Raw genomic sequence first — 6,197 nt, 5'->3', positions numbered from 1 at the left:
TGTCCTGTTTCTCTACAGCTGTTAAAGTCACCAGCATCTGTGACACCTGATCTGCACTGGCCTCTTCGACTCACCCCAGACATCGCTCCAGCATTGTTGGAAGAGACCCAAGATGTCCAACGCCCACCAGACTACAGCCCTGCTCGGCTCAAGAATCCAGCATGGATTGAAAGAGGACATTTTTACATTTTCTTTCCTTTCCTTTAGCATAACTGAACTTTATTGAAGGTACCTGCGCCTGGCTTTGCTTTACGCCACCCCTGCAGAGGAGAGTGTCTAGTGGGTCTTTTCTTTCAGCGTGATTACACCCCAGCCCACTCTCTAGCACTTACCTAAGCCCTACCACGTGCATACAATGGCTCAAATACGACTGTGGGTCCCCGTGCTGGTATTTCTGCTGCCTTTGTCCTTTCAAATGCCAATGCCACTCACAGTGACCAGACAACTGCTGCAATCATGGGGGGGCCACCACACATATAATAAGTGGATTCAGGTTGCTGAGATGGTTGCGTTCTCTGCAAATCGGACCAATTGTGCCGTTTGCACTCTGGCCCCTGTAGCCCAGCCCCAACTAACATGCCTGAGTCCGAGACAGGAACTTTTTCTGGTTGCAAATTGACTGCATGCCTGGCCCGCTTGCTGACAAGCACCATATCTGCCCATGGTCAGGACGTTTACTGGGTGTGTGGAAGAAAGGCCTATCATGCCCTCCCAAGAGGATGGTATGGGGTCTGTTTTCCAGCCTACTTAATACCCCCCATGTGGATTCCTGACCAGATATCCTCTGCAACCCCTAGAAGGAGACGTTCAGCTGACCTGGCAACACTTGCAGGTGGCAGCTCCCAGAATTGAGGCCAAAATCAGTGGCCTCTGGAAAGGATACTGGCCCATTATGCTCCAGCCTCCTGGAATCGGAGAGAGAGAAAATCTCTGAGGCAAGGGGGCCAATCTATCTATAATTTGAACAGCATAATCAGACTCCAGGCAGTGGTAGAGATTGTTGTTAACACGACAGCCACGGCCCTTAGGCTAATTGCCACGCAATTGGATGTGACACGCAATGCGTTTCTCTCAGTCCCATTAGAGTTGGACTTTTCATTTTGGCCAAACAAGGTGGTTTTTGTGCAGCCCTCAACCTAACTGGCGGAGCATGTTGTTTTAATATTTCAGATCATGGTGAAGCCATCCGTGATTTGGCTGCCAGCATAGAAAAGGTGGCACACGTTCCGGTACAAACTTGGGAAGGCTGGAATATGTCCTGGTTGGACAAATTCCTACCAAGTGGTTGGCTTCGAGGACTCTTTGCTGTGATGATGGGACCCCTGCTAATTTTGCTTCTTTTTTGCTTCTGTATCCCCTGCTTAATGCAATGCTTGCAAAATATGATGCACAGGATGGTCTCCCGTATGATGGGACCTCGTGTGCTTGCTTTAATGCAAGAATACCGTCCCCTCCCATTGGACGAACCTAGGAGTTAGGTTGTCCCAAAAGAAGAGGTGGGATTGAAGGGAGTGAGATAAGTATCTAAGCTAGTCAAACTAGTTTGGCTGGAGAGCTCTAGCGATGCTATTATCTTCTGATAGTATCTTAGGCAAGTCAAACTTGTTAGGTTAGAATGGCCCCTAGTAAGAATGGACACGTATATGGAGAGCGTATATGGAGAGAATAGGACACGTAGTAATTCACTAACTGAGCATGCGTAGCTCCCCCCCTGCTCCAAGAAGGTGGATGCATATGATTGGTGTAAGGGGAGGAACAGTATAGGTGGATGCATATGATTGGGTGTAAAGGGGGGGCAGGAGGAGAACTGAGGGGGATAAAAGCTGAATGCTCCTTTGTTTCAATGCGCCAGTCTTGGGAAGCAATTCCACTGGCGCCATTCATATATGAAAATAAAAACCTTTCTCTCTGAAGAAGCTGGTCCCTGGTGCCTTTGTCTCCTCCGAGGTAGGGAGTGCGTGCTAAATGGGCTCAGGCCCTGGATCCCCGTGGTAAATAAGGCTTCACTGGGAGCCAATGCAGGTCTTTCAAGACCGGTGTTATGTGGTCAAGCATTGGGCCCCACACCCACCACCACAAGATACAAAAAATACATTTGAAACCAACCAGGAGATCATGCGACAAAGCCAACCATTTCCTCCCTGACAGAGTTGTGGGCCATGGGTGGGCAACCTTTAGCCCTGTGTTTCAGAATACCTCTTGGCATTCCCCGTTTCTTCCAACCCAAAAGGGACTAAGGTGCCCATGTGCCAGTGTTGGGCAGGGGTGGTCACTGTGCTGTATTCCAGATGTTGCTGAACTACAACTCCCATCCTCCCTGACTGATGGGAGTTGTGGTCCCAAAACATCTGGACTGCCTTTCTTAGGAGCTACAAACCAAGCCACTGCTTCATGAGTTAACTAAACCAACTCTATCAAGGCTTCCTGAAATAATATTTGAACAGTCCTCTTTGCAGATTTAACCCAAATGATGACTCAAACTGGAATGACAGAGCGGATCCAAAACAGATTAGGCTTCATTTAGATGCTACAATGCAAGGTGAATATTTGGGTCACTGCACATCTCTAGAAGGAGATGTGAAAAATCCTATGGGTTACTGGGATGTAAGCAGACACCAAAGGATTGCATCAAAGGTTAATTTCTGGTTTGGTTTGGTTTTTTAAATTACCTAGGATTTATTGATCCACTGATAAGAGAGCTTTTCAATTACCATTTTTCTGGTCTTTTAAAATGTACTAATACGTTGAAAATTGACCCCATTCAAAAAAATAATAACAATTAAAGCTCACGAATCTAGAATATTGGTTCTGTAAAGTTTGGCAAATGGCTTTCTTCAAATGAGAAATCAAAGAGTTTTTGGCACTTTGGCATCTGTTGATTTTTAAAATAGCCAGGAATCTGGTAGAACAGTTCCAACGCCATATAAAATGGTTTGGTCTTTTAAAAGGGGAAACAGGATCAACTGAAGAAGGGCTAGAAAACAAGAAAACAAAATGTGGATATAATTCACTGAGTCATTTTGATTTTGATTCTGCTATAGATTTTGGAGCATCTTAAAAAGCAGAGACATCACCTTGTTGACCAATGTCCATATAGTTAAAGCTATGCTTTTCCCAGTAGTGATGTATGGAAGTGAGAGTTGTTCCTCCTGGGACGTGCCCAAGGATTAAGACCTTCTGGGAAATGATATATAATGAAATGAAAAAGGTATTTAAATATACCTTCCTGAAGAAACCAGAGGCCTTTCTCCTGGCCATGGTCGGCCAATTGGTGTTAAAGAAAGATAGAACTTTCTTTATGTATGCCACAACAGCAGCAAGAATACTCATCGCAAAGTATTGGAAGACACAAGAGCTACCCACTCAGGAAGAATGGCAGATGAAGCTGATGGACTATATGGAAATGGCGGAAATGACTGGCAGAATTCAAATCCAGGGAGAAGAGTCGATGGAAGAAGATTGGAAAAAAATTAAAGTATATTTACAGAAATATTGCAAAATTAATGAATGTTAGAGGAATATTGGAATGAAGTTAAATGGTCTCAGCAGAAGTGTTATTAAGAACTATATGAATATTAATTGTTAATGTGCTAAAGTGGAAATTTAAAGTTAATTTGTGTTAAGATAAATTATAGAACAAAAATTGAGAAAGAGGGAAAGGATTTGTTGAACCAGCTAATTTGAACTAGAATACAAAAAAGGGAGGTGCGAGGAAGTCGAGGAAATAAGCTTATGAAAGAAAAATGAAATGAAACTTGGATGTGTTTTTAAATGTTTTAGTTGTTTCTTGTTGTTTTGTGGTATTGCTTTTCTTTTTTCTTTTTGATGTAATGTTTGTTAAATTTTTGTTTCGTTTTTTCTTTTTTTCTTTCTTTTTGTAATTTTTAAACATTTAAATTTTTTTAAATTTTTTTTAGAAAAGAGAGTTGTTCCGCCTGGCCTTTGGCTTAGAATCAGTTTGATTCCCTCCCCCTCTTTCTATTTCCTTTTCCCTCCTGTGAAGAGGCTGCATCCTAATGTTTTAATGTTGTATCTTAATCTTTTAAATTGTATTTTAATCAACTTGTTTTTATTATTGGTTGTTAGCCACCCTGAGCCCAGTCTTGGCTGGGGAGGGCGGGGTATAAATAACCTCTACTTACCTCCAGGAGTCTTCGGGACGCCATCCTCCCCTGTAGTGACGGAGCAAAGGCCACTACAGGTGACCTCTGCCAACCTCGGGATGCTGAGGAACCTCAAATGGTCACAAGCTCCGTTGCTAGGCAACGGCAGTTGAGAACATGGAATTCCCGGCCTCAGTGCCAAGGGTCTAGGAGAGTCCGTGTGGCCTAGTGGTTAGAACTATGTTAATGCCATGCAACACTAGGGTGATATATATATATATGTACAGTTTAAACCTTTTTCTATTATTTGTATCCTGCTTTGCAGGCTCTTGTTGTCTCCTAAAGAAGCTGACAGGATTGCTCCCCTGTCCCCTTACTTATGTGTTTGCCGTGTACATTTATGAACGTTTATTTTATATTTGGGACCTTTGAATTCTTAACTCTGAACTCTGGATTAATAACATTTTAGGAATCTTCTAGTATGGCTAATTCTTTTTTTTTTTTTTAATAATATTTATTAGAAGTTTTATAGTTACAGGGAAAAAGCAATAAAAAATTAACAAACAATACATCGAGAATAGAAAGAAAAAACAATACATCAAATCAACAAGAAAAAACAAAAACATTTAAAAACACATCCAATTTCCGTATCTTTATCTTTCATTTATTTATTTCCTTGACTTCCTCACACCTCCCTTTTTTGTATTCTAGTTCAAATTAGCTAATTCAGCAAATCCTTTCCCTCTTTCTCAATTTTTGTTCTATAATTTATCTTAACACAGTCTAACTTTAAATTTTCCAAAAACAATCAGTTTTTGCTTAATTCTTTATAACATTTCTGCTAAAACCATATAATTTCATTCCAGTATTCTTCTAACATTCCTTAATTTTACAGTATTTCTGTAAATATATATAGTTTCTCACCTTACATGTTGCATGGAGGTTGAGGAGCCAAGACAAGTGTGTGTAACAACTTTTAAAGACTTGAGAAATTGCTAATAATAATAATAATAATAATAATAATAATAAATATATTTTTATACCCCACCCATCTGGCTGGGTTTCCCTTAGCCCAGAGGTTTTTGACTTTTTTGAGTCCACGGCTCCCTTGACCAACGACATTATTTCTGTGAGGCTCAGGAGCCCAGCTATGTCACCCCTTGCCAGCAGAGCTGGCAGCCTCTCATTCTTTTTCTGACTCCTTCCCTTGTGGAGTGTCCCCTCTTCTCCTCTCCCCTCTCCTTCGGAGTCCTCTGGACAGCCGCAGCTGCCACCCCTTCCCTAAGGAGAGGTGCCTCCTCACGCTGCCCCACAGGGGCCTGGGAACTACCCCCTGGCCAGCTCCAGAGGCACCGTTCGCCTGGGGAGCTTGTAGCCAGGGGTGCTGCAACAAGCAGCTGCGCAAGCCTTGGGGAGGCAGAGATGCAAGAAGGCATGGGGGGGGGGGAGAGAAAGAGGGACAGAGGCCAGTGTTGCTCACGGCACCCTTGACCATCATTCAAGGCACCAAAGGGTGCCACAGCACCCTGGTTGAAAACCCCTGCCCACCCAAAAAGCATCATACATACATCACAGAAAGAGGCAGTCTTGTCTCCTGGCTCGTCTCTTGTCATGATACCTGACAATGTTTGCTGGTTGCCCTTTCCTGACCAGTCTAAGCCTTTCCCTTGAAATGGCAAATACCTCAGTTCCTGAATCTATTGTCACAGATCTTCCCCTATTTATGTGAGATGTTTATAGCTTTGGAAGGATTTGTAAGTTAAAAAAACTATTGGGAAAGGTTTTTCCTTCAACTACAGAGTAAATATCTGGGGTCATTAAGAGGGTTGAGATGGCTTCAGGATTGCTCTATGAACTCAAAGAAAGTGTCTTTTTTTTCAGGGAATATTTTATAATTTTTGAATGGTGAAGGATTGTTTTTTCTCTAGGGTGCGTGTCTGCTATGTGTGCACCTTCAGATTTGTGTAACACTCATGCCCACTTCTGTTGCCCAGCGCCTGCAAGCCCCCTACTGTGACATCATAGAATGCTTGCAGTTTTTTTCATAAACCCCACCAGCAACTGCTCACCAGGAGCAGAACTGAGCAGCTTCTG

Source organism: Podarcis tiliguerta (assembly GCF_965153285.1).
Source record: "Podarcis tiliguerta genome assembly, chromosome: 8".
NCBI classification, from domain to species: Eukaryota; Metazoa; Chordata; class Lepidosauria; order Squamata; family Lacertidae; genus Podarcis; species Podarcis tiliguerta.
Note: the sequence above shows the minus strand (reverse complement) of the source record.